Consider the following 24,859-nt stretch of genomic DNA (forward strand, 5'->3'; position numbering starts at 1 on the left):
TACTGTCAATTTTCCATTTTTCTTAAATTCATTATTGCACGATACATCTGATAGAGTAAGAAGCGATAAACATCCTGATACTATAATTAGTCATCATGGTTTGATTAGATTGATTGCTAGTCATAATCTTTCTCAACAGAATTTAACCTGGGATTATTTTATAATGTCACTAGAGATTAGGCCAAACCCTATAGCCCAAAATTATACAACCTTTGAAATTAGACAGAAGAACCCTATTTTGAAGATGAAAAGAATTGCTCATACAACAATAGGACCTCATAAGTGCAGGTGTTCTGCTAGGCTAAACCCAGTTCAAAGGACTTTTGTAGATCCTTAAGCTAGCATCGAACGCATGACAGAGCCATCTAGTCTAATTACTATACAGGACTATGAACCAGAACAGGAGGAAGAAGGTAACTCTGAATTAGAACAAGGGGAAGAACATGATTCTGAACCTGAATAAGAGGAAGAACCCAATTATGAACCTGAACCAGAGGAAGAATACAACTTTGAATCAGAACTTGAGGAAGAATGCAATTTTGAACCAGAATAGGGGAAGAACATGATTCTGACCCAGAACAAAGGAAAGCACAACATTTTTTTCAAAATGATGATGAACCAAAAAATGAAGCAAGGCCTTCTCAAACACCACCTAGGAGCCCCCAAGATGATTTCTTGTAGGACTTTGAGGAAGGGATGGCCTAGGTTCTTGAAAATTTGAATGCATATATGAAACTTTGAGGATCACTTGACCAAAACCTGAACAAAGCTCAATCCTCAGAAGATTCTGGTCACACAGAAATTTTTCCTTCCCCAGAAGCTACAGACTGGGAAGAGGAAGTGGACACCGAAATAATGCATGAATCTGATAACCAGTTAGGTGACACGGTTATAGTGGAACATAGCCAAGATGAGCACTAAGAACCCTTAGATACAAAGCCTATTGATAAACCTGCTCCTACAAAAGATGGTTCTCAGAAGAAGTGGGTAGCCGAAATAAAGTTAAGGAAGCTAAGGAAGAAATACTAGAAGCTTTAGAAGACGGTTAAGTGGCTACATTAGAAATTGAAAGAAACTACAAATAGGAAAGCTCAGAGAACTACTCCTGAGTTAGCCACTTTGGCCACACAAATAGAAATATGTGAAGGTAAGACAATAGGAACCCAAACCAAATCTATTTTTACTCAAATGGTCACCACACAAGCAAGCCCTCACATAGATTTGATAGATATGTCTACTCAGACCGAGGGTTTAACCTCTCACAACAAAAGCACCAAGATAGAAGAAATATTCAATAATGCTCCATCAAGCAGTGATCCTATTCTTTTAAAGTTAAAGGAGGAGCTAGTACAATCCCAGCTTGCTTTAAAGCAATGTAGGAAGGAGACAGTTCCTCTGCAAAAGTATCAAGAGTTGCAGAAGCAATTCAAATAATTGACCATAACCAAGAATTAAACTTTTGATAAGTTCAGGCAGGAGGAAGAAAAGCTAAGGAAAGTAAAAGCCAAGTTGGATAAGGTCGTGGGTCAGATTGATGCTATTTGCTCTTTATATTCTGATGTCTTATCTTGCAGATATCCTACTACAAATTATGTTCTGTTTTTGTTGGAAAGATATTTACTATTGAAGATTAAAGTTGTTAAGGTCGGCAAGTCAATAGAATTGAAGACAACTGACGAATTCATAAAATGTTGTAAGGAGCATGGGATAAAAGTCCAACATCTTCTCTGTGAATTTATTTGCATAATTTTTTATTAGAAGGAGAGGGGGATAATAATCCCATCCCTTTTGTTGGGGACATTCAGTTCCAGGCCTTTATTTCCTTTGCAGCAAACCAACTCAAGTGGTCCAAGGCTTATAACACCTTTCAAAGAAAAGAACATGGACTGGATTTGTGGGTAAGGGGTGAGCCTACTCAACCCTTGCAAATTTTTGTTAGACACAAAAGGCTCATGACACAGGAGGGCGTAATTAAGATTCTGGGGCCTATACATAAAGAAATTGTGCAAATGGGAAGGGTGTATTTCTTATCCATACAGGAAAGGTCCTTACTTGCATCCAAATAGAGATGGATGGCCTCTACCAATAGTGTTCGAAATAGATAACCGTTTAGCTACAGGAATTTTAAACCTGTCGCAGGTCATTTTGCCACATACAATAATATTATCTTGAGGGACAGACCATATTGGCTAGGGTGTCGATTTAGGATCCCTATTATTTGGTACCCTCCTGAAGGATATCATTTTGATTATGAGTTGCCTGAAGGTCAAGAAGGGACAACCTTTGCAATTTTAATACAAAAGCACGATTTTAGGTTGGATAAAGAAAAAGTCTTTCCTGCTTACTCTTTAACCGAATTACATAATAACTATTTATTTTCATGAGGACATGAAACAAGGTAAGCAGGGGAGTATGTTGGGCCATGCAACAGGTATAAATTTACTCTTGATTACACTATCGTTTTCCTCCTTTTTATCCATTTGTGCCATGATGTAATAAGGTTTTAATAGAATTTTGATAAGAAGTGAATGAAATTGCTTTTGATGCGATTTGACTGTCAAAACTAACTTTCGTTGGTTTTTATGCAAAAGTTAGTGAATTGAACAACTAATGTTCAAACTATTGAACAGCAAGCGCTAAACAAGGAGAAAAGAACGCATCTTGTGCGGTCAAATCGAGAAGCGAATCAGGAGGAGCAACGCAAGATGGAAGATTGTCTGATAATAGCATTTAGTTGTGAACTCCTCAGGATCTCCTGATACTGGTGAATCACATTTATCCCTTTTCCTCTTTGACTATAAGAGGGGAAAAATGAATAGAATAGAGAGACTTAACTTTTTTCCTTTTTACATCAATTGTAATTTTAATTTACAGAGTGTTATTCTGAAGGCTACATCGTGTTGTAATGAAATTTGGATTTGATGAATAATATATAATTCGTGTTGTTGTTCATTCATGAGATTCTGAGGTAATCAAGCAGTAATCACTAGTGGCTTGGGCCTGGTCATTGGTGGATTTCACTATTGTTCCCTGTTTTATAGTTTACCTTTCATTTACTGCAATTTTAATTACTTTGTTTTATAACCTTACGATTGATTTACTTTCACTAGTGTTTAGTTTGTGTATTCATTGCATTAATTCTTATTTCCATTGATTGGTTTCATTTATTTATGTCACAGATTGATTTGATTATTAGATAAGAATCATTTCTTGTTAATTGAAAGCCAGAGTGTTATTGATTAGATTAGGTGTATTACTTTTATGTAGAAGTTTAGATTCAGCTGAAAGAGCTCTGTTATCACTACGGTACACTTGGTTGACATAATTGTAATTAGAACTTTTGATTAAGATTGAGTTTTGGTTTTGATTAAGATTGAGTTTTGATGCTTGAATAGGATAATTTCCTTGATGTTACAAGTTTGATAGTTATGGTTTGATCCATTTACTCTTGTATTGAAATCAATAAGTTATTTTAAAGCATTACTCTCCGTAGTCCAACGATTTCCATCACTTGCACATATTGTGTACACTCTTGAAGTTACCCAGGTCGATAATTAATGTGAGCCATTTAGGAGCTATAAAAGACACCTTATATGCACCCAATAACGACCTCCTGATAAAGACCCTCCACATGACAACTACAGATGGACAAGGCCATGGAGGAGTACGAGGACATCTTCACCTCCCCGACAAGGGTTCCTCTGCACTGTTAGGTCAAGCACTCCATCAATCTTACCCCAGGTGCACCGCTGCCCAATGGACCAATCTATCGGCACTCCATTCTAGAGAAAAATCAAATCAAGAGGCAAATTCAGGAGATGCTGTAGAAATGTCACATCCAACCAAGTTCATCACCACGTGGGAGCTCGATTGTGTTGGTATAGAAGAAGGATGGGACTTGGAGACTTTGTACTGACTATTGGGCACTGAACAAGATCACTGTCTGAAATAGGTACCCGATCCCACGGATTGATTACCTTCTAGACCAACTGAAAGGGGAAAAATATTTCATGAAGATCGATTTGAAGTCAAGATATCACCAAGTACCAATTGAACCCTCCAATGTGTTGAAGATTGCCTTCAAAATCCAAAGAGACCTTTTCGAATGGTTAGTTATGCCTTTCAGGTTGACAAATTCTCCTGCAACCTTCATGAGGCTAATGGATGACATCTTGTGGCCATTCAACAACTCATTTTTAGTGGTATAGTTGGATGACATCCTGATCTTCAGCTATAGTTTGGAAGAGCACCTCCACCACATCTGACGGGTTCTCGAAACACTGCGGCAACACAATTTATGTGCTAATTTGGAGAAATGCACTTTTGGCATGACCCAAGTTCAGTATCTGGGATACATTATTGATGAAAAAGGGGTGCATGTGGATCCAGCCAAGATCCAAGTCATTCAAGATTGGTCATCTCCAACCACTTTGATAGAGCTCCACATCTTTCTGTATCTTGCCAACTTCTACCACAGGTTCGTGTTGGGATTTTCTCATATCACTTGGCCCTTGAGTCAAGTCACCAAGGGAGGAATGAAAGCAAAATTCTTTTGGTCTGAATCTCAATAGAAGGAATTCATAGAGTTGAAACTTCACCTCTGCTCGACACCAATGCTCGCATTACTCAAGTTGCAACAACCATTTGAGATCAAGACAGATGCCTCTGACTATGCTATTGGAGTAGTCCTTACTCAAGACGGGCATCCAGTGGCATATCATAGTGAGACACTTTCAGACACAGTTCGAAAGTATCCCACTTATGACAAAGAGATATATTCCATTGTGCAGGCTTTCTGACAATGGAAGCATTATATTTTGGGGAAGGAAACATTCATCCACACAAACCACCGCCCCCTACAGTTCATACAGATGCAAGGGAAGTTGCAGAATGATAAACATCAGAAGTGGTCCACATACCTGCAATAGTTCCATTTCAATATCAAGTATAAGAAGGGCAACACCAATAATGTTGCACATTGCCTCAGTCGACCACCAATCATGGCATTAACCACCGTGCTCAACACTTGTGGGCATAAGACTTTTGATTGGCCAATTCTCTACAAAAGTGACCCAGAATTTGGCCACATGTACCAGACACTCTTGGAGGGTCAACATGTTCCATATTTTCACCTCCAGGATTCCCTACTATGCCACCTAGGTCACCTATGTGTTCCTTCAAGCGAGCGTACCAAGATGATTTTGGATGCACACTACAGTCGAGCTGCTAGACATTTTGGGTTCGAGAAAATGGTGGCAATACTGTAGAAGTATTTCTATTAGCCGAATCTTCAACAAGATGTCAGAAAGTACATTAGATCCGGCACTACCTGCGTCATTTCCAAACCGACCATCAAGAAGAAAGGCCTCTATACTCCGCTGCCTACCCCTAGTCAACCTTGGGAATCCATCTCTACGGATTACATGTCGGGCCTTCCTTCTACTAAGCATGGAAATGACTGTGTTTTTGTGGTCGTCAACATGTTCTCAAAGATGGCCATTATGGCAGCTTTCAAGAAGAATATCACAACAGAAACCACTGTTAAACTCTTCTTTGAATGAGTGTTGGTACACTTTTGGATCGCATAGTCTATCATCTTAAATCGGTATAACAAGTTCCTCGGTACATTTTGGTCCAATCTCTGGTTGATGCTGGACACCAAACTCACTAAGTCCATAACGTTCCATCCCCAAACTGATGGCCAGATAGAGGTTTTCAAAAGGATGATCGTACACATCCGTGAATGTACAACTCAAAGCATCCATGCACATGGGATGAGAGCCTCCCCTAAGTTTAGCACAGCTATAATCGGGCTCTCCACTATTCGACTAGTCACAAACATTTTTAGGTGGGCTTTGGATTCCAACCACTATATCCCATTTATGTGGCCATGACATTTGCAGCTACTCAAGCAGATTCGGCTCATCTCCAGTCCAAAACAGATAAGGAAAAAAACTTCATTGAGCACATCCAACATATCTGCCAATAGGTCCACAACATTTTGGAGAAATCAAATGCCAAGTACAAGCAGTGACATGATCAACATTGGGTGCCACACAAGTTTCAAGTGGGCAACAAAGTCTGGTTGCATTTGCAAAAGGAACGCCTTACCGGAGCCTATCTTAAACTCAGACTACTTCCATATGGTCCTTACACCATTACCAAGGCTGTGGGAGATAATGAATTTGAACTTAGCATTCCCTATTCCTTGGCCTGCACCCAGTGTTCAATGTGGACCGCCTTCGACCATACTTTCCATCATTACTAGACACATCCGACATTGCAGAACAACTCACACCAACAGAGTTAAATCCAGATTGCATGTAACAAGCTGCAACTGATTAGATCATGTATACGTAGATCAAGCACACTTGCCAACAAAATATCCAACTATATTGAGTTGTCAAAGCAGGAAAAATCCTTCACCAGGGCAAGTGGCTCACCAACGACCAAGTTCAACAGAAGTTTCCTCATCACATGGAGGAACTCAACTCAATGGGGACCATTGCTTTCTAAGGGGGGAGGAATGATCCAGGTGGATATTGGTAGCCACCCTCCAATTCCACTTGGACCCCCACCATTGTTTTTTTCAAGTTTTCAGTTTCCTTATTTGTAGCACAATTTACTATTTTTGGTAGTTTTTCGGATCCTGAACTTCCTGAGCCATTTTGAGGCCCTAAATGACGTTTTTTGGGAAACTGGGAGAAACATAGGTAATTGAATCAATGTTTCTCTTCCCAAAGTTTTATTCCTCAGATAGATCTTGCTAACGAGGTATTGTGCGTGTCAAACAGAGATTGTATGCCAAAGTTACGACCCCGGGAAGTTGATCTACCAATTTACCCAAAACGGGGTCCATAGTTTGGCGCTTCATCTCCTAGGGTTAGGGTTTTGGATGTTTAGGGTTTTCCATTGTTTCTCAATAATAAATAGGCCTTCGAGCCTCATTGTAAGATAATTCATAGGAATGTAACCACCACATCTCTCCTCAGAGATAAGCTACCATCGCTCGAGCTAGTTTATTTCCATTTCTATTTGTAAGCATATTTCAGTATTTTACATTAATGAAATGAAGTATTATTTCTGTTGTACCTCTATATTTATCATTATCTCTGTAATTTATTGCGTTTCTATTTAAGTTTGGATAAAGGACTGCGTGATCGCAGAACTTTTGGCTCTTGAACAACATGCGTTGCAGGTGATCAGTGAACAAAAGTCAAAAATGCCCAACTAACCGTGCAGAGAGACTCCACCCTTAACCTTGTAAAAGACATTATAGACAAGAACCAACGCATTGTCACAGTTGTGGTTGAGCCATGCAGTATTGTCCCAGAGCTGGGCATTCCTAAGGCTAAGCCGATAGATGTGAGGGTTCGGAAGCTCACTGCTAGAGTGCGTGACGCACAAACTAAATTGGCAAAGGTTTAGCTGGAGGTGAACCTCAAAATTGCATAGTTGCAATTGAATGTTCAACCTTCAACTCCGCTAGAGATCAGAGAGCAGCATGAGACCACTATGAAAGATATGGTAGCAACAGGAGAGAGCACAGTGAAGGAATGCACCATGCTCTTCGAGGAGTCGCTCAAGGTAGTCACCTACTTGCAAGAATATCCTATTGTACAATGGCTAGAAACAGAAGTGTGGGAGCTCTAGTAGCATTACGAAAAAGTAAAAGTGACAACGCACACTATTGCCATCACGCAGAGGTTACTGAAGCTGGAGGAGGCCAAGGGGTTGAAAGAGAAGGTAGATTCTGCTCAGCACAAGGAGGCCATGTTGAAGGCTCGCTTGAAGCCTTGGCTGGACAAGGCCTACTTGATGACGGCCATTATTGAAGGCAAGTTGGCTAGTCCATAGGAGACTCAACAAAAGATTAAGTTAGACAGTGCAGGGTCAGTGACAGAGCAGTTGGTCAAGGAGATGAAGTAGGTGGCAACACAGTGCACCGCTGAGGTAGTAGTTGTCCAAGTTGAGCTAGGAGGTCTTCACGACAAGATCTCTGCACTATCAGAGTGACTAGAGGGTGAGTCACCATGTTTGTGTTGGGGGCCTGTTGGGAACAGGTCCTCTAGGGGTCAATTTTGGGGTTAAAAACCCAAGTTTTGGGGCAGAAGGCCCAAAGTTTGTATAAAGAAATGTAAAGTATTTGCATTTTGTGGTTGTGAAGTGCGAAGAGATCAAGAGTCAAAAAGGGTTTTCCGCCCTTAGTCTAGATAGGTTGTGTCTGTTTTGGACATCCACCCTTGGTCCGCAGACCATGGGATTGTATAAAAAGGAGGTCTTAGAGGAGTCTAAGGAAGAAGTGAGTTAGGAGTTAAGTAGAAATTCTTGATGAGTTTGTAAAGAGCTAAGAGCGAGAGTCTTAGCGTAGGAAGAGGCTCTGCAGCTGAGTGCACAGAGGCCAAGGGTAGAAATCCACAGCTGAGTGTGCGGACCCCTATAGCTATGTGTGAAGGGAAGATAGAGTCTATATTGGAAATTTGAATCATCAATAAAGAGAAGTATTATGAAATTACTGTGTATTTTTCCTCTGTCGATTGCATGTGATTATGTTATGTTAAAATATGGGTTTATGTTATAATGCTAATTTGATGCGTGAATATATATGTTTCTACCTGCTATATGAACACAAATAAGGATATATGTTTACGCGAAGACAAACTTAATTACATGTTAAATTTGGCGAACACTTAAGATAATTCAGGAAATTATACACTAATGCAGTAACAAAGGCGCGTAAGTACTTGAGCCACTGGTTAGGGTTGTGCAAAGGATGACTGTATGTCTTCGCGAGGGTTCTAAGAGAAGGAAGAGAAAATACATCGATAAGCCTTAAGGGGTTATCGATCAACACGAAGGAAGGGTTTAAGGTATAAATTCGACATCATGACCATCTTATGGTGCAGAAACTTGGTTCCTACATTGCCCCATACTGCTTTGGGTGAGACTTTGGTCCGCGCTCTGCGGACTGATGCCGAAAGGGCCAGTAGCGTAGGTATTTTCTTGGCTTACTAACAATGAACCTGGGTCAGGGCCCATTAAGCCAACAATACGTGGAACAGGATTTCACCCCTGGGATGCAACACTGGAGAAAAATGACAACTCCTAAATTTAATGACGTTGGAACACATCTATGGCATAGACCTCTAAATGTTTGCTTTAATGTTACAAATTCTCCTTAGGTTTATTAGTGTGAATCTTAGAGTTTATCTTGAATTAGATTTCGATTTCAAGGCTCAAAACTCGATGTCAGCTGAATACACGTATGTTGCAACTAATATGAGGAAAATAGCCCTTTTCAATTTCGACAAAATTTATCTAGCATAGGGAAGAGGTGCAAACAATGATGAAACAATCAAATATGCAGCAAACAAGAGCTTCCAAACTAGATATTTCGATTTCACTACTCCAATTCAATTCAAAGCATTAAAAGTTGCCAAACTATGCAATGCAAACTATGCATGATTCCCCTCAAAACTATACAAACAGAATCTTTACACAATTCCCTATCCTCCTATTAAAATAAGAATTGTCACTATGCAAATGTGATCTATGCAAGATAATTCTTCAAAACAAATAGAAGAGGGTTCCAACGAAATCAAAAGTAAACTGATATTTCAAGAAAAAAGGACTCAAACTAAAATTGGGAGAAAATGCCGAAAATCAAAAGAGATTACACTCAAAGGTGATTAACACTTATACATAATTGAACCCACCCCCCCACAAGTGATTGAGGGGGGATTTGTTTTGCAAAAATGAAAGAAAAAACACACAATTTCACACTAGGGAATTGCAATTTCACACACAAAACCCTAGATGCAAATGAATTTTTTTCTTTTCAACACACTTAATTTTCTAAATGAAGAAAAATAAGATGAAAATGTTTAACCATTGATTCAAACACACTTGCTAGAATGAGGACTAAAACGACAATTCATCCAAGCAATCAATGACCAAACAGAATCAATTTGCAAATGACCAAATGATAAGAACAAAGAAAAAGAAAAACCAATTCTTACCAAATGCAATAACACACAAATGAAAACCAAATGGAGGCTTTAGAGACATGACAAGACACTCAAGACTCTGGGAAGGTCAGTTGGAAGTAGGGTGATCAAAGAGGCACTAAAAAACAAGGGCACGTTTTGTGCAAAAATAGGGGCTAACACTGGTGCATAAGAGGAACCACTTCTTTGCAGTGCTGGTATAGAGTGGGTCCAGGTGAGGTGAAACAATCAATTAGAGGCACTGGGGGAGTGCTGGTCCAAGGATAGAGGATTCTGACATAAAAATTGCAAAAGAGACTCAATGAAATCACTTCCTATGTTTGTTCTTGGTTGGGTAAAGAAACGAAGGTCTATCAAAGAGGTAATCATCACAATGGACAAAGGAACCACCAAGGGAATGCTCTGATCCCCAGTATGGTTGCCAATTTTTTATACGAGATTTATGATTGAGGATAAAAGTATCTCCCCTAGGTTTGGTGGCTAACCTAGAACAATAGAGAGACAAGGAACCCAATTCTTTCCTTAAAGTAAATAGATGAAGGAATGAAACCTACCTGGAATCTGTTGTGAGATTTTCTCCTTCTTTAGCTTGAAAGCTCCAATTCTAGCTTTGATTCCAAAAATTAGGAGCTACACAATAGATAACACAATATAAAAAACTACGAGATCTATGCAGTATCATCTAAATACTCCATTCAATAGATCAACATGGTATTAAAATACATGAGATAACAACATCACATATAGGGAAAAAAATATTTCTTTGCATTAATATAAATGGAAGAAGTTTATAACCATAAATAGGTGTTGATCTTGTAGGAAATCTCCTCCAAGATGACTTGTCCTTTCTTTGTCACAATGTGTACCTCCAGTCACCCTAAATGTGTTAAATGAAACCTCTCATAACAACATCATAAGGGTAGAATCACTCTCCAAAATCCAAACTCTTGCATATTGAAGGTTGTAAATATATAGAGGATAGGGGTAAGTTGGGAGTTCTTATCCAATTACCAATCTAATGTTTCAATCTAATGTGTTAGATCTGTTAGAGCCTAGATTGACCTCAGGATGAAGGGAGGCAATTCTAGGGTAACCACAAACCACGCTTAACATGGTAGCTAGCCCTACTAGGTCGGGAGAGGGCTATCTCCTTCTCAATCTCTATCGAGATGAATGAATCAAATATGGATTTTAGGCTAGGTATAGTAGCTCTAGGGTTTTTGGTTGATTTTGATGGTTTTGCTGGATCAAATGGAGCAGGCAGCTTTGGGTCCAAGAAATCAACTCAGAAATGCAGGATGTTCTGTGGGGCGAGGTAGGTAGGTGTTTAAGCACTTGAAATTTGAATAAGATGGTAGATCTAAGACTAGTGAGGGGTTGAAAAGGGCAAGCAAAGGTCTTGAATCCTCTTCAAACAGCTGAAAACATAAAAAACTAAATGTATTCCCAAGGCAGAGCACTGTTACCAATGTATTCTACCTATCTATCTTGATTCATTTAGTTAAGAAGAATGAAATAGATTTTGGCACATATAACACATGAGAGAAACTAATGACAGAAGGAGAAATAATTCATAGACACATTACCACAAGAATCCCACAAAAATTGCTGCAAAACCTGGTTTATTTCCTTGCCAAACTGCTGTAGAGATGTACAATGTAGCTCAAAGCATCCACAAGAGTCCAACCTTTACAAATGACTAAGAAAATACATAATATAGGCATCAAACCACCTATGCTAGCCATCAGGGGTCGAATCCATGAGAAAAGGGGTGGTTCCAACCATTTCTAAACAAGAAACAAGAATATAGGCAGTGGAACAGCTTGCCTCTATAACCATGGAAACTGATACATTTACCCATTAACCACCTCAAAATGATGAATCTACCCTCTAAAGTCATTTTGCAATTAAATTTACATAGCATAGCATCATTTACATTCATAAATTCACCCATGGTGAGAGAAAAAGTCAATTTATGGAACAACTAGGCGAAAATTGGATTTTTAGGCAAAACTAGCAAAATTCATCCTATGCACAACGCTAGAATCCTATGCGTAGTTCTACTTCAGATCAAGTTTTTGAGGCCTTAACCTTGACCAAATTGAGTCCAAGATAGCTCATTTGAAAGGTCCTCCTGTCTATTTTCTGGAACATCTTGAATTTTTTCATTTGGAGTTCATTTTCCCCCTCAAAAGTAGAATCGCCAAAGACTACTTCCTGTGTGTCCAAAAAGTGGTAGAGAGGTCATTTTTTGATGGTTTTTTTACCCTTAGGTGACCAAGATTTTCTCCAAATTTTCTGAAACTTTTAGGGCTTGATCTTCTCATCATGATGAATCTGAATATGCAATCCATTCCTCCAAAAAGTGTCTCCATCAAAAGCACAATGCCAGTGGTGCTGCGCACCTAATGCAATTTCTTGTGTTAAAAATTTCAAAATTTCAAAGTGACAAAATTTCACCAAAATTTTCCCAAATTTGGCACAAGGCTCCCTCATCAGTTTCTTTGATGGGATAGTGAGGCCTTAGCCAATATTTTAGCTATCATGCTCCATTTTTCTCCACAAGGCCTCCCTCAACCTTACCTTAAGTTTCCTCATCCTCATATTGCATATTTTGTTACGACTCATGTAGTGATAGGCCATGTGTCGAAGCATATTTTTGTCTCTATTGAACCTCTCAATCAGCTTCTCCAGGTGTATGTTAACCCGCTCGAGACAAATCTCCCTTGGATTCTCAATTTCCTTTGCCTTTTGTCTTCTAGCTTTGCCTCTTGGCTTCCTAGTTGCATGGCCCTTTTTCATTTTTGTTTTAAGTATATCCAGCTCCAAGAGATCTCGTTTGTCACTCAGTTGTTTGTTCTCTTGCTCTAGATACTTGATGATCCACTTAGCCCTCTCTAAATTGTCTGATAAGGCTTGTATCTCAGACTCTTGTTCCTTTATGATCATGTCTTTGACAGTCTTTGGATTTGGAGCATCCAAGTCAATGGAATCAACTGTTTGTGTTTCCTCATGATCAACAAGGTCAAACACTCTCTCTTGCCCATCACTAGGATCATCCTAATGTATATTTTTCTTGCCTTTACCTTTGACTTTTCTTTGCTGCTTTTTTTATACCTGTTTTGTTGAAGAAGAAGGCAAAGCCCCTTCCACACCTTGTGGAGATAATACCCACCTAGCAGTTGCAAAGAGCCTCCTAGTGCCCCTATGGCATGTGACAAACACTGGCACTCCAACAGTTTTAGTTTCTTTGACCTGTTCATATCCTGAAGGTTCACCTTCTTCATAAGGTAGTGATGAAAAGACTTGAGGGCCTTTGAACATCTCATGAGAAATGAAGGTTTCCCATGGTATGTTGAGAAGGTTTAGCCTCACAAGTGAAGTATTTGATGATGATCTTCATGAGTGGAGCAAACCTGTCCTCCAAGAACTTGAAGGGGAACACTCTCTTGAGTTTGCCATGGTATTTAGCCTTGATGTAAGACTCATAGTATTCCTTGTCAATGTACTGTCCTTTGTTCCATTTTTCACCTACATTTGAAATGCCTGTAGCCTCTGAAATGATAGTAGGTGACAAAGTGAAAACAACTCCAGCAAGGTTCACTACATTGTTGTCCAAATGTGTCACAAACAACCTTGCTAATTCATGATGAAACTTAACCCTTTCCACCATTTCACAAAAACTAAAACATGAATGATGTTTGAAACAAGAGATGGAAAATGGGCTCCTCCTTGATTATCCTTCCCCTTTGTGAGGCTTCCTCTGCTGCAAATTTCTTTCCCTAGAAATGTCACTAAGGGTATCTTCTTCCTCCATCTCATACGCATTGTCCCTCTCCATGGTTGCACAACTTCTTGTCTTTTTGGTAAATGAAGTGTGATGGATTGGTGATTGAGGGTATGATGAGGATGAAGAGATTTTAAATAGGAAAGGAGGTGAGGGTGAACTAGAATGGAGTGATGGTAAGTTTTGGGAGTGATGTAGGAAAAAGTTTAGGGAGGGGATTATGTATGGTAGGTGTTATCATTAAGGTTATTCCCAAAAGTTGTAAGAAAGGGAATAATGCCAAGGTAACCACAGAACAATCTTTTAGATATAGATTCTAGCCAATATGCATCCAGAGAGGGCCCTCTCTTTATGATTTAGCTTTATTTTTAAGGGTGTTAGGCTAGTTATGAAGTACAAGGGTTTTGTTCTGAGTTTGGGTGGTGAAATCCAATAGAATGGAGAGGTAAAACTGAAGATTTTAGTCCGCATGATGGAGTCAAAAGAAACAGGCTTCCTGGATTCAGGTTTCTAACAGAGGATGTCATCACAAAGCAAGGTAGTCAAACATGGAACAATTTAAAGGCTGGAATCAGATGGAATGGACTCAAATGGATGAATGGAAATTAAGAATCCTTCAACATATTGACAGAGGGAAAATGGATGATTACTGTTAAGGAGCAATTAAGAATTCCTTAGCTAATAAACAGCATGAAAGAAGCAGCAAGCAAGAGCAATTAATAATTCACTGCTTACACTAATTCTGAAGAAAACACAGAGAATATTAAAGACTGAAAACAGAGTGCAACTAAGCAAATTCTGAATTAATCTTTTTCTTTACTATTCAGATCATGAAATATCGATGATATAACATACAAGAAACTGTAAAACACAAGGTAGAAAGTACTCATTGATCCATGGGTTGATTCAAGAATTCTGTAACAAGTCCTTTGCATCAATTATTCATCTAGTAGGCCGGACAAAAGTTTGATCCCAACATCTTTTTTATTCCAAAAGTTTAGTATTATAGCAAAGTCTAATAAATCTACACAGATCGAACCTCTTCAAAACTCTGATGAAGGGGGTATTTATACAACAAAATATGTACAAACAGATATGTCATCAATGCTGTGAGATAATATCTAAGTTTAACCTAAAGTAATTTATAAGCAAAGTAGAAACAACTAACTTATGCTATTATGGAGGATGGCTCTTAAGGGTTTGGCTTGTAGGTGTCCTTTGTAGCTCTACGCCGCCTCTCTGTCTTAACTGATGCATTAATTTTGATCTGCTTTCCTTAGTCGGCTCGGATACTCTTTAATGCTGATTTGATTTGTCTTTAATTCTGCACTGATACTCTTTATGGCTCCTCTGATACTCTTTGACTTTAATCATCTTCTTTAATGCTGAACCGACCCTGCTCACCACTGTTCTGGAAAAAATAAGACTGTAACATGTCTTCTCACCGCCTTTCTCTACAATTTATGTCTCTGTGGGTTTCCACTGGCTAGGGTAGCAAAACATTCTGTCTATCCCTGATTTTCTCTTTTTCTGTGAACTTGGAGTACTCATGTTTGCTTTAAACTGTTCTAAGAGGAAAAAAACTGCAAAATGGCCGGCTGGGGGAGTCCGCGAGCTCGTTGGTGCAGCCTTTTCCTGGTTGGAGGTGGTCGGGGATGAACAATGAACATCAGTGGATTATATTCCCGAAGTGCCTTTTGCAGGAAAACATAACAAAAACCAAGTTTTTCCCTTTATTGGAAAAAAAATGATTTTGGTGGGAAAATTTGATTTCAAGGACGAATGACGTCAGCATTTCGTCAGCGGGGGGTACAGAATAGATGACGTGGTGGGTGATGTCGCAGTATGGATGATGAAATGGCAGTGACGTCAACAGAAGGTGATGTGGCAGGGTGACATCAACAAGGGGGAGGGCGGTAAGCTGTTTTGCCCGCACCGCTTTTGGGCTTGGGCGGTTTTGGGCAGTGGGGCGGCGAACATCGCGGGCGCGCGACACATGTCCAAGATATGGCAGCGAAACCACCAACTCCCTGTGGCTTAACGTTCGGCAGCAAGGTGTTAGCGAAATAAATAAGGACCGTCCGATGCGAGGGCGTCGATCCGACGGATGGCGCTTTGCGGAGATGGTGGGAGGTTAATGAACGGGACCGTATATTAAATCAAATGTTTTTTAATGGTTTCAGGGCTTGTTTTATTGGTTTTCGGGGTGACTGCTTAGGTTATTAATCAACTGGAGGTTGATTAACCCTTTCTATGCGTGCGGGGAGTTAGGTTATTAATAAATTCCGGATGAACTTATTAACCCTACTTTATATACAGTGACTACGGTTATAGTTAACCGGGGCGGAGATATTTAATATCACGGGGATTTTGATTCATATTTACATAGTACAGGATGGGAACAACTATATGGGAATCATATAAAATGGAATGAGTGGTTTTTTGGGGGATATTAAATAGATCTTAATATCTGAGGGGGAAATTAGTAAGTGATTGGGAAAAAAGATGAATGGGAGATTAGTCATGCCTCGCTTGAGCTGCTCCAAAATATAAAACTACCATGGTACATGTGATAGAGATAATATTAGCATTTTGAGAGACAAAATCAATCACAAGTCTCATTCTGCAACACCAAAACTGCCTACCCTGCCTACTTTGCCTAACATTTTTTCTCCTTTACATTTGGGTGCACTTAGACTGGCAAACCCTCATCAACTTTTCTTTTATTGTAAGCCTACCTAAGTCTACACTTATTTCTTCCAAGGGCTCAGATTAAATAGTTGAGCTTCCTTTGCTTCTCTACCTATCTACTTATCTACCAAGATTAAACAGTTTGGACAGATTTTTATTCTCTATCTTTAAAAAATGAAATTCAAACATGAACTGGCCAAGATTAAGCTATTTTTCCATTCATCAATTGTGGCATGATTTTGACAAGTTGCACACAATGCTTTATTTTGCAAAAATGAAATAGTAGTGGCATTTGGACTTGCACACTTTCCTGGTCTTTTTTATTTGGGGTTTATTTCTTTTCATTTTTTCTTTTGACCACTTATTTTTTTCACCCTTTGATTTTTCTTTTAGGGTATACCCTCTTTACATTTTTTATTTTTTATTTTTATTTTTTTTTGGTAATATAGAAACCTTTACAACAAGGAAAGGATGAACATATTACGAAGCTCAACTAGCCAATCATGAAATATGACACCTATAACTATAGGAGTATAACAGGAGGATTGAGTTGAAGGGGAACAATGAGATGATATGAGACAACAACAATAATGATAGACAACAGGAATTAAGGTTTGATGCTCTGGAAGGATAACACAATTCAAACCAGTACAATAATTCTTGTCTGCAAGAGAAAAGTAATGTACTTACTTGCAATGGAGGAGTGTAGGAGTTCTGATGTGATTTGATGAGTTTGCAACAAGTTTCGAAGCCCAGCTGACAGGTGCGCAGCAAACTTTCCAGGTGCACAACACACATCCTATGCTTAGCACCAGTGTAATGTTGAACTATCTGAAATCACTAGTTGTGTAGCGCACATCCTATGCTCATCGCTAGCTGCCAGGTGTGCAGCGCCTTGAATTTTTTCGAAAAACTGCTGTGGCTTCCTCCTTTTGTTCAATAACACTCAAAATTGCCTTTTTTAACTCTCCTTAGCACTTGAATCTTTCAATAATGAAATATGGATGAGATTTATATATTTTTTCAACTTTGATTTTTGAGTTTTCAAAACCCACTTTATAATGTCTATTTTGCTTTCTTTGAAATACTCTGTTTTCATGATTTTGACTTTTTGGCCTTTTAAATAGGTGGACTGATGCTTATTTGTTTGAATTTTGCAGTGGCAAGTACTTGGAAAATGTCACCAAGTGACCAGGTGCAGGATAGAAAAACTTATTACATATAGAAACATTAAAATTACATGAAATTTACAAATAAAATAGCAATGCTCTGTTTTCACCTCAAAACTAGTTTTGAGGTAAAAACTTATTTAGTTTACAAATTTAAGGAATTAAAACTTTACTGATGATTATTTGTCATCCTCATGTGTCTGCTGACCCTTATTAGCAATAGTCATTAAAATTTGACTATGGACAAAACCCTAATACCTAATGAGACTGAAACCTTAGACCAAAAACCAAAAATGATGAAATGAACTGAAAATAACATAAAACAAGGACTGAGAAGTATGAAAAGATATTAGTAGATATATGTTATGAGGGAAAAATTTAAATGAACCCTACCATCAGTTGATCCATGACCTAATGGAATGAAAATCATTGGAATGGGACACCTAGTAGGAAATGCAGAGAGTCATTTTGATCACCGATGGCAGTGCAAAGACACTAACACTAACAAGATCCACGTTTGATGGTAGGATGGGATAAAAGGATTAGGGATGGAAACTCCAAAGTAGGATAGGATAGGATCTAAATGTTTTATCTGATGTAAATGGTTGTACCAAATTTTGGAAGCTTCTAGAAGAGGAGGCTTCGAGAATTTCTCTCTCTTCTCGAGTTTCTAGAACCAGCACAGGTGAAAAGGGGAGAAACCCATAGGTGATCTACGCAAGCCACCATGGAGCAACATGTAGGTGAATGCTGTCCAACAAGAGAAAATGGTGCATTGGTCCTAAAACTAGCTCAAATGATGCAGTTTTAGGCATAAACTCTGGGGAATGAAAGAGACATGCTTAGCTCTTTATGGAAGATGATGACAAGAAGGAATAGGATGTTGATTGATCCCATTAGGAGGCCTATTGATGGGATGTGACAAAATTTCCTATAAAAAATATGATTTGGGAAGCGCACTATAGTTGGGTCATAGGGCATTTTGGTGTGGGGAAAATTGTGGTCATACTTCAAAAGTATTTTTATTGGCCAAAACTTCGATAGGATGTTAGAAAACATATCATATACTACACTACCTATGCCATCACCAACCCAACCATCAAGAAGCAAGCCATTTAAACTCCTCTTTCTACTCCCAACCAAGCTTGGGAATCATCTCCATGGACTATCTATTGGGCCTCCCTTCTAGCAAGCATTGTAATTACTATGTATTTTTGGTCATGGACATATTTTCTAAGATGGCTATATTGGAAACTTGCAAGAAGAATATCACAAAAGAGGATACTACCAAACTGTTCTTTGGATGAGTGTGGGTACATTTTGGGATCCCACGAACCATTATATCATATCAGAATAGAAGGTTCTTGAGCACATTTTTGTAGAGACTTTGTACATTATTGGACACCAATCTCACCAAGTTGATTGTATTCCATCCCCAGACTGATGCCCATACAAAGGTCGTAAACAAGATGATAGTGCACATACTATGCATGTGAAACTCCAAAAATCCACAAACCTAGGATGAGAGCCTCCCTTATGTGCAACATAATTATAACAAAGTTCTTCATAGCTCGACTGGCCACAAACCCTTTCAGGTCGGTCTAGGATTTCAAATATTGTGACTGATTGATGTTGCCATGCCTCATGCGACTACACATACATAATTTGCACATGTACAATATAAGGCTGATAAAAATTCTAGTTTTATTGAATGCATCTAGCACATCTGCCAAGAGGTGCATGAAATCTTGGACAAGTCCAATGCCAAGTATAAACAACAACATGATCAACATCTAGCACCACAAAAGTTTCAGGTGGGTGATAAAATTTAGTTGCATTTGCAGAAACAACTCGTTGTTGGATCCCATCGGAAGCTATGAAAGCTCTGATAAAGGCCTTACACTATCACCAAAGCCATGGGAGACAATTATTTTGAGTTCAACATTCCTCCATTCATTGGTCTACACCCAATGTTCAATGTGGATCACCTTCGACCATACTTTCCACCATTGGTGGACACATCAAACATTACAGAACAACTAACACCAACAAATATCAACCAAGAATTCATGAAATAGGCCAAAACTAATTAGATGATGGGCACATAGATCAAGAACAATTAAAAAGAGAAGATCCAACTATATCAGATCATCAAAGCTGGCCAACTCTTGCACCAAGGCAAGTGGCTTACCAGGTGCCAATTTAAGTAGATGTTTACCCATCTCATGGAGGAACTCAATGCAATGGGGTCCATTACTTCCTAAGGGGTGAGAACTTATCTATGTTTATAATGGTGACCACCCACCTATTCCACCTTGACCTCCACCATAATTTCTTTCATTTTCCTTAATTGTATCACAATTTACTATTTTGGCTGTTTTTTAGGTCCTAAACTTTTGGAACCATTTTGAGGCCCTGAACGACGTTTTTTTGGAAAATGGCCAAACCCATTGCCAATGATAGGGGACTACAATCAAAAGTGGTAGTCCTCGGATAGATATTTGTAATGAGGTATCGTACATGTCAAACATAGATTGTATCCCAAAGTTATAACCTCAGGAAGTAGATATAATAACTAACCCTAATGAGGCCCACATAATTTTGGTGCTTCATCTACTAGGGTTAGGTTTTTTGATGTTAGGGTTTTCCATTGTTTCTCAATAATAAAAATTCCTCCAACCTCATTATAAGAAAATTTATAAGGCATGTAACTACGACATCTCTTCTCAGAGATAGCTACCATCGTTTGAGCTAGTTTGTTTCTATTTTGTATGTAAACAAATTTTCAGTTTTTTTCTTTTTGTAAATAAGAAAGATTCTATTATATCAAAATATGGAAATTACAGTCAAATTAGGATGTCTCAATAGTTACAAAAATCTTCTTGCATTTCTTACAATAGTTACAACAAGTGCCCCTTCCTCTCGGTTAAAAGGTGAGATAGAAATTGTTCTTGCCATTCTTACAAAAACTACAAAAAGTTCTTGATGGCCTGAGAGGGAGATTACTAGAAGTAACTAGACACAAAATGAGAATAAAAAATGCAGAGTGTACCAAAAACATGTAGAGAGTACCAAAAACAAGAAGGGAGTCATTAAGCTTGTTCATCTGAAGGATTATCCTCCATCTTGATAGGCTTCTCAGGAGAAAAACCAGCTGGGACATCCTCAATGGCCTGGTGGCTGGTGGGAGCACCACCTGTCTCTATTTTTATGCTAGGAGAGCCTCCCCAGTTGGCTTGGATTGTGGTGATGCAACACTTAAGTAAGGCATATTGGGGCAAATCCCTGGTGATGAAGTGCCTGTGATGGACCGATTCCATGTAGACTATAATTTTGTCACTCAACATATCTAATTTGGCCTCCAGTTCTTTGGAATTTTCATATTGTTCTTGAATGATGAGGTCGAGCATGGTTTTGAGCTTCTATGAGAATTTTATGGTACGACTATATAAGTTCTCCTTGGCTCTGGTGAGGCCTAGGTCGGGTATCCAATCAAATTGATTGTACACCTCTTCGGTGGTCACCCACCTTATGATGTTGTGCTCCTGGAGCTCTAGATTGTGTATGCACTCTTGGGTTTTAGGGGGCTACAAAGATGACATAATTGAGGGAGGCTCTTCTTGCCGAAGCCTAAAATCTAGTGCGGGGATGCATATTGGGATTGTTCCACCTTTCATTATTGCGACCTCAACCGTGCAGTGGGGTGGGGGTCAACCCTCGATGAGGAGAAATGACAATGATGGGAGGAGAATCAGGAGGAAAATCCATAACAATGATGATGCAAACAAAGGCTCAAGGGAAAAGAGAGTAGTGAGGAGATGTGGGCGGGTCAAGGTATTCATAGGAGGAGTGGGCGACCGAGCTAGGAGGGAAATAGGTAATCATGAATGTGCCATTAATTACGACCAAAGAAAGTTACCGAGTAATAATCAGAGAATAATAAATTTCACTGTTCGAGGGATTAGGTAGGCGACAGTTCTGAAATATCGTTGCGACCTGGGATTTTCTTTCCTCATGCAGAAAATGGGAATGTTGCTCATGGAGGAATTCATCATGAAGGGGTGTGGAGATTGTACCGATCATGTCTAAGATATTGATAGGTGATCTCAATATTGAGGCTCTCCTATACTCCTTTGTCTTTATTATTTAAAGCCTTGCAATCCCAATGGAGAGGTCCTTCCTCCAGGTCCCTCCATGCAAGGGAACAGATTCTTTTTCTGCCAGCTATACCTTCACTGAAAAACCTATGAGTCAGGCTATTAGCCCTTCATTTGGTGGCCTAGAAATAGAGCCTACTCAGCTCTCTGATGTGTTGGTTGATGTTGGCTTGTATGGGCTTGACCCAGGTTTAGAGGTGATGTGGCCAAGAAAATCCCAACAATATTGGCACTTTCAGCAACAGTATGCGAAGCACGGACTAAGGTCTCACCCGAAGTAGTATGGGAGGGTGCTAGAACTAGGTTTCCGCACCCTTGGGATGTTTGATGTGCTTCTGAAGGACCACAGTCTAACATGTCGCTACGCACACTTGTGATCCCTTCGCAACCTGTTGTGCGGCTTCCACACAGCCCTACTCGGGGCGTGACTCGTATAATACCCAAATATCTTGATACTTAAGTAATTACTTAACTTGTGTGTGTAAGAGTTATGGTTATTATAGCATATTTAGCAATCATATCAGTGTGCGCGATACATAAACCAATACAAACATAAAGAAGATAATGCACAACAAATACACAAAAATAGGAATCAACTCCTCTTTTACTAATCCTCAAGCTTGCTTACAAACTCGACATTGCCCTATGCACTTAGCTGCAAGGGTTCGCGCACTCAGCTGTGGACTCTACTAGGCCTCTACGCACTTAGGTATAGAGTCTCTTCCTACTACTAGACCCAATACACTTAGAATCCTACTCTAAGCTCAAACCATTCCTTCGCTACTTACTCTATCATCCACTATCTTTACAACTTAGAGCCTTGCTCTATTTATACAATCCCATGGTCCGCAGACCATGGGTAGGCCGACATGAATTCACATTACATTATATTACTTTAGGGTGAATAACCCTATGACTTAACCTCTACTTCATGCTCCACGCTCGCAATTCACGCAGTCATACAAAACCTTTGACCAAAACTTGGGCTTTGAGCCCCAAAACCTGCTATGGGGGGATTCCATGCCCAACAGGCCCCTAACACAATCACCGTGGCTTGTCCCGAGTCACTCTGCTGGTGCAGTGATCTTGGGACAAAGCCCCTCCAACTGTTCCTGTACTGCCCGGAGGTCTGCAGCGCACTGTTTGGCTGTTTGCTGGACCTGCTGCATTCCTACTTCTGAATCATTCGCGTCTGACTCGTGTCCTTTCTTTGGTACCAGCTTCTGGTGCTTGTGTTTATAGTCTCGCGCCCTTGTCCGGCTCCTTGGGCCACAAAAATTGTGCTTCAGTTGGTTAGTAAGATAGCAGGCCCACCCATGTAGGGCTTCAGGCGACTGTCATTTACTTTTCCTGGGAAGGATTCTACATTAAGTTTGACTAGATGGACCACTTCTCCATCTGTGACCTCCTTTACCATGTATGGTCCCAGCCAGTGCATTCTGAATTTTCTCAAAAAAAATTCAAACTTACTGTCATACAGTAGCACTAAGTCATTTACCTTGAAGGTGCACAACTTGATATTGAAGTTGTGCTAGGCCTTTTCATGCTGCTTTTGTACTTGTTGATGAAATCTAGCCAAAAAATGTTCTTCCTCAAGTTCTTCTAATTGCGCAAGCCTTTCTTCCAGAGATTCGTGGTTCGTCATGCCTGTGATCGTTGCTATTCATAAACTAGGGACGATGTATTCGATCAACATGACTACTTTCGTACCATAGATCAACCGAAATGGTGTCTGTCCTGTCAATTTCTTGCACATTGTCCTATATACACATAACACAGTGGGGATGTGTAGGTCTCAATCATTCGCTGTGCATTACATACTTTGGTCAACACAGTCTCCAGTATTTTATTAAATGCCTCTACTTTTCCATTGGCCTGTGGGTAGTACGGTGTACTTTTCTGATGATACACCTAGAACTCTTTTGTGAGCACACTGATGGTTTCATTCAAGAAATGTGTTATGTGATCACTCATTATGATTTTCGGACATCCAAATTGTGTCAACATGTTATAGAACAAAAAATTTGTAGCCATAGCGGTCATGCAGTCCTTGACCGGTTGTGCTTCTGCCCATCGTGTTAGGTATTCTGTCACGGTGATGATGTAGCGCGCACCCGTCTTTCCCTGATGTTTGATCAAGCCCACGAATTCGATCACCCATTTCTCAAACGACTGCAATGTCATTTGGGGATTTAGTGGAATCTTATCTGAACAGTGACACCAACGGTTATTTCCCAATTTACCTACATGGCAGTACAGCCCCCCGTGTGCAGGCGCGAACCTTGCACCATGTTGATTCTGCGCGCACCTCCTTCATCACACAGTTCCCAATCAGAATATTTTAGAGTCCCATGCTCTCTTTCAACTGTCTGGAGCGTTGAGACTATGCTCCCTACGGCTAATCAGGTGGTTGTACCATCTGTTTGAGACTTCAATTCACCTTCCATTATAGTCTGTGGACACTCCACAATTTCCCTCACGACAGTCACTACCACGTGTAATACCTTATGTGGTGTGCTCCCCTTGTTACTACGTTTGGTAAGGTACGGTCTCATCCATGGTAGTAGATTCATAAATTCTTGGTGACAATCTTCTAATGCAGTGGTATGACCATCCGTATCTTGCCTTGTCATCCTTGGTTTATTAACGAGACATGCTTGCATGAGTTCATTTTCCAATCTTTTGATCTCAGCATCCTTTAACATGTTTCTCTTTCCCAATCGTACCGGATCTTCTTTGAATCTGGGAAGTCTAAGGTTCCCTCATTAAATGACTTCCCATATCCTTATATTGTCATCCTCGCGTAGTTATGTGATTCCTTCGTCCTAGTCTTGACGCACTATCATAACTGCGGGAGCTATTACGTGTGGATTCCTTTTGGTATTCCCTTCAGAAATTTCGGTTTCTACTCTGTTTTGCACCTTTGGAATCATCTCCGCGCTTAGGTTTTTGCACATGGTCCTATAAGCCCATCAAACCACTGGCATGCGTAGGTCCCAATTAGTTCGTCTTTCCTCGTGAACCTTGTTCAGTACTTCGCGCACCCTA

This window comes from Pinus tabuliformis, chromosome 2_2 (genome assembly GCF_031772625.1).
Source record: "Pinus tabuliformis cultivar Carrire ecotype Pingquan chromosome 2_2, CPIR1, whole genome shotgun sequence".
Classification (NCBI taxonomy): domain Eukaryota; kingdom Viridiplantae; phylum Streptophyta; class Pinopsida; order Pinales; family Pinaceae; genus Pinus; species Pinus tabuliformis.